Source organism: Gambusia affinis, linkage group LG20 (genome assembly GCF_019740435.1).
Source record: "Gambusia affinis linkage group LG20, SWU_Gaff_1.0, whole genome shotgun sequence".
Classification (NCBI taxonomy): Eukaryota; Metazoa; Chordata; class Actinopteri; order Cyprinodontiformes; family Poeciliidae; genus Gambusia; species Gambusia affinis.
In genome coordinates, this window is record NC_057887.1 from 5512018 (window position 1) to 5522015 (window position 9998).

General features: G+C 38.1%; 1 long non-coding RNA gene across 1 annotated transcript; it reads left to right on the forward strand.

The window, feature by feature from the left end:
* Positions 1–1114: 1114 nt before the first annotated feature.
* Positions 1115–4663, forward strand: LOC122822962. The gene is made up of 3 exons (XR_006369250.1): positions 1115–2399; positions 3429–3561; positions 3656–4663. It is a non-coding gene; the product is annotated as an uncharacterized LOC122822962 (long non-coding RNA).
* Positions 4664–9998: the final 5335 nt, after the last annotated feature.

Below are 9998 nucleotides of genomic sequence, written 5' to 3' on the forward strand. Positions count from 1 at the left end.
GAAACCTACATCTCTTATTTGTGCCCTCTTCAAAACTCGTCTTGTTTTCCCCGCCTTTGATTGAATTTAAGCCGATAAACTCACACCCTGTGAAATCGTTCCCACCGAGATCTGCTGAGAAGTCCTCTCAAAGTCCTCCTCGCTGGATTTAAATCTGATAAATCCGCTCCGTCTCTAAGGATCACCGGGGGGGTTCGACTCGACGGGGAACTGTTGCAAGAGCTGGAAACTTGCTGAAATCCGCCTCGTCAAACTCCATCATTTCCTTGACGTCTGGTTTGAACTCAGTCACGTTATATTCTACAGCTGTTTGTTTACTTGCCGATGATAACTATGCACATATAGCTGTATGTTTTTTGATTCTTGTTTTTCTGGATGCCAGCATCACAGCGAGGGGCAAGACTTCTGATGAGAGGAAGTTTGTGGAAGCTTTTGATCCTGAGGTCCACTGGACCAGAGGAAGTCTTCATGTCCCTGAAAGCCTGACTGTGGGAAACCTCTGTAATCTCCTCTTCCCAGTGCTAAAGTATTAGCTCCAATCTAGCTCTGTGGTGCCAGGCCTCACTTTTGTTTTAAACACACACCTTTCAGACAACTACACTTCTGGAAATTGAAGTAAAGCTAAACACTATCCCAGATTTTTACCTTTTTCATTGGATAACTTTTCTTTTTTTTATATTTTGCAATGATTTTCCTGTAGATATTTTTTGACGTATTACAGCTTCAAGCATCGCCTGCTGTCAGCTCAGGTCGACTGCGATGTCTGCGTAGTTTCCACATTTGAATGTTGTTTTCGGTGAGATGTGTGAAGCTGACTGCTGTTTGTTCACTAATGTTCTGAGATCTTCACAGGCCAGCTGAATTAAAATCGATGTTTATACTTCAGGTAATTGATTATATTTTCATTTAGGTGTAAATTAGCTGAGAACATAGTCATACCACACTTTGTTTTCAGATCATTTGTAAATAAATAAATCATACGTTATTTTGTACATTTCAAAGCGATGCACTGCTGTATGTTGGTCAGTCACATGAAGTCTAGATGACATTCACTAAAGTTTGTTGTTGTAAGAGACAAAATAAGAAAAATGTTCTAGAGGTGCAAATAGTTTTACAAACTCGTTCAAGCTCATCTTAGTGGTTTGAGCACAGAGCGGTGCTCCCGGCTCACATAAATCCGTTAAGTGTCCAGGAGGCAAACAGTAAATAGACAAATTACGCTGAGGAGGAGGAAGGGCAAGATCACAATCAACAGCAATCTCAGCTGCAGGTTTGGTATTTCCCACCGACTCTGAGAGAAAAAGGACCATCTGTAGTTGTTGTGTTTCCTCAGCAATCGTTCTTCTGAAACCGATTCAGCTGTGCACAGGAAAACAAGTATTAGAAGGAAACAAATGAAAATAGCAAAAGAGCTTAACTAATTCGGCTTGGACATTTCTTTGGGTTACTTGGCACTTAGAAATTGTTTAAGTAGAATTAAAGGATCTTACATTTTACAAGGATGGCACAATTTAAAATGTGAACGTATGAGGAAGCAGGAGTAAAAAGACTAGAGATCTCTTATGGTCTTCAATCAGATTGTGAGTGGAGGAGAATTCAACAACTCCTGAATCAGCCAAGAAGGAATGACAGGGGCCGGCTGCTTATTTGGTTTAGTTTTCTACCTTTACTTCCTGTTTGATGGTCAATGAAGAGCCCAATCATTGTTGAAGTCCGTGTCTCCCTGCTCCTTACGAGCCGGGTTGTAACAGGTCCACATCAGAGTTAGATTAAAGTGCCCCAAACAGGGTTGGTGTGAACGCACCCTCAGTCTTAAGCCACTTTGAGGACATCTCAAACATGCAGGAAGTAGGGGCTTTTTGACAAGTGGAACAGGAAATGCAGCATTGTTAGAACGTGGTTCTACCCGCGTCTAATCGTATTCTTTTTGGGTTGTTGTCAGCTGACATCAAGATTTAAAAAATGCCACCGAGAGGGAAATGAAATCATTCACGATCTTGTCAAAATGTCGTAAAAAACATGTTAAATTCTTCTATATTCCGTAAACTTCATTCAACAATGACATCATCCACTTTTCAGACACGTCTTGAGGAAGTGCTCGCAGCTCTTTGTGCGTCTCGTCATCCTTCACCGTCGTGGCCCAGAAACTCATTCGGTACGTCTCAGTGCTTATCTCAAATCTTTCAATAACCGCAGTTTTTACTTTGTCGTACTCCATCGTCTCTTCGGTGTCCACGGCTACGTAACCAGCTCAGCGGTGCCACACACTCAAAACACCATTTGGTATAACCCAGTGATGCAATCAGTGACATCATACACTGATGCCAGCCCAGGAAACGCTGGGCTGGCCCCTCCTATACAGATGATCAGGCATCAGCATCTCAAGGGACAAAACCATGGTGAGTACAAAGAAAAAGACTATTTACTAGAAATGCACATGGAGACAAAATAAACATTTGTAATTATCTAACGGTTTAGAAATCGTCGCTTTACACAAAACATTCGCCTGGACTCAGACTGCAACACGATGTTGCCACAAACAAACCCGGCGTAGTGAGTGAAGCAAAGTTGCAACAGCAATGTTTCATTTAAAGCATGGTGACCAACTATTAAAAGATTAAATGAACCATAAATGTTTATATAACTTGTAAATAAATACAAAAAAATTAACCACTTTGTCACAGAAAACAAGGAAGGTAAGAATACCAGGATGACAGGACAAATGGAATAACAAAGGGAAGGAGACAATATTTAGACAATGTGATAGGAAAAAATATTTTTAAATACTTTAATGCCTTTTTCCATTTCTCTCCTACGATTATGTTCCACAATGTTACAAACTATTTAAGAGCCCAGTGTGACCATCAAAAAATATAGATTTAACATCTCAAAGACATTGCAGAAAAACACAGTGGATCTACCTAACCCCAGTTAAACTGAGAAACTCCAGACAAAGGCACAGATGTCCCTCGGAAATGAGTCACTGCACCAGAAGATCATAAAAAAACATTGCAGAATATTGTGAATACTACATGTTTATAATATAACGATGCTGTTTGGACATTTTTCAAAGCCAATTTTCCTTCAGAAGTTTTCTTCCCCCTGCCATGTGGCTCCATTTCCTGTGAACAAGCAATTACCCAAAAAATGAACACCGACGCTTTCTTTGCTCACAGCTACAACAGAGCGGAACGCCGGCTGAGTTTCCATAACACCTGTAGCTCAATCAGAAGGAATATTAAGTCCTCTAATTAGAGGATGATGGGGTCTCACTCAGCACCAGGCTTTCTCATCATTCTTAGTCGAAACTAACAGTTGAAATATTTCACATGTTTTCAGTGTTTCTTAATTAATATCTCATAAAGTTATGAAGTGCTTTACGTCCTAGAGTTTCACAATTACTTCTGGTGAAATTTTTAATCTCCCAGCTTATCAGGCGCAACAAACGTTCCTGGCAGAACCCCAACGCCAGGAATCTCTCTGAATGTTTGGCGGTCCGATTTTCCAGATTTTGCAACTCAAGCGACGGACACGCTGGACACGGCGTCGAACGCTCAAAATGTAAGTAGGAGCAAAAGAGGTAAGTGTCCGAAATCATACAAATCATGTTTATATTGCAGGTATAACGATAAGTAGTTATATTGTTGTTATACAGGATCAAATCCACAGTTGTCAGACAGAGCAGAAGCCAAAGGAGACCCGGCGTAGGAGCCACTGGCCGGTAGAGACTCTGAAATGAAAATCCTGGCACCAAAGCATTAAAAGAACTCATGGAAAACAAACATATTGTGATTAAACCAACAGATAAAGTTCTACTGTAACTAGAAAGTGTGCATTTCCTCCAAAAATGTAAGTGTGAATGCTGAATGCTTTTTGTTGAAGATGCCAAAACGTTTGAAGTCGACTGCTGAAGACGTCCAGAAATGCAAGAAATAGGCAGACGCACCAGAACAAATTATAATCCTGCAAAGTGCCTGAATGGGATTATTGTAACAGAAAAGCTGTTGAAGAGGAGTAAAAGCTTTTGAATAATGGAAAAATTCCACCCAAACAATATTAGAAATTGCTGGATAACAGTGGTTCCTAACCTAAACCGTAGGGCCTCCGCAGTTTATAAGGTAAAATTATATGAAAGGCTAAAAGTAGCTGGAATGCTAATGGTTGCATCCAGGCTTCCACTTGCATGTTGCGTTACAGTAATATATTTTATGCAATGTAAAAAAAACTCTTGTAAAAAGACAGAAACTTTTCCCTCTTCCTTCTGATAAAAACGGCGGGTGAATGAAATCCAAGATATCAACATTTGTTTGGAGGCATCGTTTAGTGACCACAAAAAACATGCAGCACGAAAAAAACCAATGTCAAAAGCTCAAATCATTCCCAGGTACTAAACAGCACAAAAGCTGTTTAACTGCCCCATTTCAAAATGGCCGCTGCCCTGTGTCCTCCATGACAGCCCTGAAACTGGATGATTGATTGACATTAACAGGCAGGGCCTGAAACATCCACTGTGAAACACAACAGACATTTGATATTGTTATTCTCACTTCTGTCTCTGATAGTAGCAGTGAAATACATCAGACAGCAGAATTTATTGATTATCTCCATGACATAGCAGTTATATTAAAGATACATATGATTTTGTAGATAAAATTAAATCTTAACTGAGGAGTCAATTTTATTTACCATGGATATAAATAGCTTATATCCAAACTTAAATATAAATGAAGGTATTGATTCTAGGGGGGAAAAAAACTACTTATTAAATATCCCAACAATAAAAGGAACTTCTCCACAGCTGGACACTCACTTAAGAAGAAATGAGTTTGAATTCGATGGCCAGTTCTTTCTACAAATCAAACGTACGGCAATGGGTGATTAGTTTCCTCCAGCTTATGCTAACATTTTCGTGGCAGAATAGGAATCAGAAGTACTTATTTGCAGACAGGATGTTGTCCAGGTCACGTTTCCCCTGCATTAGGCTGAACTAAAGCCTTCCAACGAAGTCATGGTTTGTTTAATTCGTTGAACTTGTGTTTCCTCTGCTACTAGCTAGAACGGCCTGTCCACTGTTGGTGTGTGACGTCTACAGCTTTGCTCAGATTCCAGTGGTGCTGCAAGGAGTCACCAGTGCATAGATAATACAGGATTACAACACACAGACGCCACAGATTCATTCTTTGGCATCCATTTGAACCCCAGAAGGTTTTTGTGTGGCTACACGCATTAATCGGATTAAGTGAAACCATCATGCAGCTTTGCTTAAAGCCCTTCAAGAGTTGTTGGATAGAACCGATCAGATTCTGATGCTGTGGTTCTGCGGCGTTATCTACGGCGTTGCATTGTTTCCGTTTTTAACTCAGTTTTGACTGGTGCCACATTTCTTTGAACACTTTATTCTTTATCATAGCTGATTAATAAAAATTTAGAGTTTTAGATCACTATAGTATCATTAGACTCCAAACTAACTAGTGATTAAGTACAAGTAGTTTGATTGATTTTTTATTATTATTATTATATAACCTGAGTCACATCTCTGCTTTGGATGTATATTCATAATATAATGAATTATTTACATGAAGCTGTTTCATCAAATTAATTGTGAATTGCAAAATTGTCTCCCTTGTCACTTTAAAGTACTTAAAGAATATTGTTAATGTCAGACACATTATCATTTATTTAAAACATGCATAAACAATTTGACCCAGCAAGAAAGGAAACGATTGTGAGGCATTGATATGATAAACCAATCTGGAGGGGAATGAATATTTAATGAGTAAACAGATGGTAATACTTTGTAATTAAATGAAGGAAAAGTTTTAAGAAACGATGGAAATTTCACTACGTTGTATTTGAAAATGGATGCAACTGGAAGAGCTTTTTAAGGTTTTTTGCTCACAAGAGTTTGGGTCAATTTTGTCATTGTTTCAATTAGTGGCGTATGTAAACTTTTGGTTTCACCTTTAAAGTTTTTCCAAAAATATTACGAACATCTTGGTTTTATTTCTTTCTCTTCTGAAAAAGCGCATGTCGCTACAACGCTGCTATTGACACATTAATCCTGGCACAAATAATGGTGTTGCTAAATGCTAGCTGTTTTAATTAACAGGTTCTCTATGATTATATAATAAGCAGAGAGAGGTGCACAGTGGGAAATGTTGAAGGATTTTTATCTCTTCTGTCCCTTCAGACTGGAACCTCCTCATTACCGTCAAACGAGACGGATTATAACAGCAAAACAGAGGCAGCTAACCTCCTGAGGTCCGTTTGTTTTTAGCTACATGTTAAAGGAAACATTTTGAGAGAGTAAAGATTAATTTTTGATTAATGAAATTAATCTCTTTAATAAAATTAGAAATTAATTTAACCCGCACCTTTGTTTGGATTAAAGAGTTGACACGTAATGTTTTCACGTCTGGGAATCTTTATCAAAACGAGGAGATTCGTGTTCGTGTTGCAGCGTTTTCCTTTCCTCATTGATGAGGCGCTTGCCTGATTTCAGCTCAACTTATTTCTGTTTTTTCTTTCTTTCCCCCAGAAGAAATGTCTGTTTCCACTTTCTCGCCACAGCATTCCTTACGTCAGGGACATTTCTGTCGCTCCGGTGCCAGATTTAAATTTGGATGTTTGGATTTCAAGAAAATGATACAAGATACTGCAACCAGCTGAGGTAAGATGCTACTAAATTTAAAATAAAGTAAAGCTAGAAAAAAAAAATCATACACGTTGAAACTTTAAACACCTTTCCTCACATTTATATATATATATATATATATATATATATATATATATATATATATATATATATATATATATATATATATATATATATATATATATATATATAATTTGCCTGTAGTTATTACAGCCTTGCAGGTGAAATCTGTAAAATCTTGTTAGCTTTCATGCTTAGCTTTCCTTCAATGTAGAAACAAAAGCAGACATGTTCTCATAATATTCTTTTTGGCCCATTTCTCAAAGCATGTATATGTGTTCACGCATGGGCTGGTTTTTCCATCTTCCATCTTGTAATATTTATTCCAAAACCTGATTGCTGATATTTTCTATTCATTGACTCAGTATAAAAGAATTGATTACAACTCAGAAAGGCAAATAAAACCTCAGTTCAAAAGGATGAGAAACAGAGGCATGGTTTGGAAAATCAAAAGAAACGTGTTTAATTCAATGGTCTCGGTTGAAGAGTCATGAGCAGAACATGAATGGAAAGAGAAAGCGAAGGAGTCCACTGTGTAAAGTCAAATCGAAAGTGCCTTGGAAAGAAAAGAACAAATAGTCAGAAAACTAGAAGGAAATAAATGCATCAGCTTCCACAAGGACACCATCAAAGTTAGATGAGGAAGACGTGGCAGCGCAGCAGTGAAAGGCCTCTGTGTACAGTAAAGGTCAAACCTGGGCTGCCCAGGGAACTGGACCAACAGATGGTGAGTCCTTCAGCTCTCAGAAGGATGAAGAGCTACATGTGCCTCAGGGCAAATAGAAATAGAGGTCACCAACTTCTGGTAGTTAAGGAAAACCTTGCAAATGGATTTGCAGTTTGTCTCATTAATCTAGTCGGACATTTACCTGCTTAATAACAAGCTGCAGGTCATTTGTATTCAGAGTTGTAGAAGTACTTTCTTACAGTATATTTTTTGTTTTCTATAACTTTCTTAAAGGGCAGTATTATGTGTTTTCCAGTCACATGGTGCCATTTTATGGCACAATCAAGTGACTGTTACCTTAAGACATTGTAAAAATGATAAGTATATCAAATATGACTTAAAAAAAAATTAGCCTTGTAATTTAACTCCTTGAAATTGTGCTTCTGTTCTGAAACTCCGCCTTCAGGAAGTCGTCCCGATATTGCTCAACTATTAACTCTTTGGCAACGTTTTTACAAACGTTGCACTGAGAAGTTGCTGGTAAAATGAGGTTAGCAGATGCTCAGTTCCAGCAGGTGTTTGCTAACTGCTAGTCTGAAGGGAAAGCTTCGTTCTCAAAGGCGGCGCAGGAGTTTTGCCCAGCTGAATGGTTGCCACGGGAGATTAAAGGATTTTTCAAACATGCATAAAATAATCAAAGCGACACTCCAGGAATGTTTTTGATGAGGAAATAACATTATGACACAATGTAAAGCTCATAGTACTGCCCCTTTAATGCATGCACAATTTGATTTTTTTTTTAAGATATGTTGAATTAATTTGAAGTTAAAATTTTGAACATTGCACCTACCGTTAGTGTACGTTTAAATATAATGTACGTTTAAAATGGAGTCGAAATATGTTTTTGAACAAACATTGCTTTTTTTAACCACTAGTGTTTCAAAAACAGCTGGATGCTGCTTTTCATGAATTTTATCCCAGCTTTATGACATATCCACACATCCAAGAAGAAGCTAACGTTGATGCTACTGCACTGATAGCCTGATGCAAAAGTCTATACGTTGAGCCATTTATATTTAAACCAATGATCTGCAGCTAATCAAAACTGATTCAGCCAGCAGCAGCAGCCAGTATAATTTTGCATGGATGTACAAACTCTGAAAAAGGAGGCAATTTAAAAACGTTCTAATGAAATCCACTAAATTTGCAGCCTGCCAACCTGCTAGCTTCCTTCAGCTTGTTCAAAGCCTTTTTGGTCTGTTGAAGTGTAAGCGACCACACAGAAGGAAGGACCCAGTTCCTCTTCTTTGCCTTTGTTCTTTGTTCTTTGGCTTTGGGGTCTAAACCCAGCTGATGAGAGAAGTCATCTTTTTTCCATCCCGATCTTGGCTTGAATCTGCTTGAAGGAACCATTTCCTCTTTTGTAGGTGTTTCCACCCAACAGACATGTTTGCATTGCCTTGCACTGTTGCCATGAGAAAGGATAATCTTCAACAATATAATTTAACTCTTCATCCCGTTAGAAGACCAAATTTTATTGTATTAAAACTTAAAGATGGAATTGGTCTGTTGTTCAGTATCCACTTTTGAAAATCTTTCCAAAAACATGAAATTGAAATTGACAAAAAGACAAAGAGTCCTTTTGTCTGTAACAGAGTGTTCTTTATGAATTTCTTGTAACACTTCTTGTCTGTAAAATCACAAGATTCATAGTTGCTACTACAAAGGTCATTTTAGTTTCATTAGTTATTTTTATTAGGGCTTTTTTTCTGTTTGTCCTTAACTTGATGTCTGTCCAGCATGGTCATGATGGGATGATGTTGACGGCCCAGAGCCAAAGCTGGGACACCAGGGCAGAAGACGACGATGAATTAATCTTACATATTATTTTAGATGCTCATTTTGCTGTCCTGATCTGATCATGTTTAATTACTTCAATCTTAATATCACATTATCTTAGTTTGTGACTTGAGTCCAGCGGTTTGCACCACTGAGGGCTGCAGGCCGTTACTGGAGACACGTGGGGGGGCCACAGAACGCCGTGTTACCTGCTTGCATGCTTATGTACACACACACACACACGCACACACACACACACATATAGCGATAAAGGAAATGACACATTAGGGAATGCCCTCTTTAGGGCGTAGCTTAGATAAAAACTTATAAAAGGAATCAGAAACTGTTAGATACTATTTTGCTGTGTTGTCCCATAAAGAAACAAGGCGATGGACCGTGTTCTGCATTTTGGTCTTAATAAAAGGGATTAATGATTACAACTAGAACTTCATACATTACCAACCAAGCTGGAGAAAGGATAAACTCCAACAATATAATTTAACTTTTCATCCTCTGTTAGAAATCCAACTGTTTTATAATAATTATGAGAGTAATATCTTACATTCTTTTGTGGGAGTGGAATAGAAAGCTATTTTGTTCTCATTTTCTTTAGATATCATAATTTTTAAACAAATGTTTAGAGGTAGAGGGGAAGAAACTTGGTGTCAGAGTTTTTGTAGTGTTTTGTATGTGCTCCATCCAGGTCCGATTACCAGTTTCGGGATCCGACTAAAACCTCAGTGGCATTACCTGGAGAAATAATGAGCTTTGGTTAAA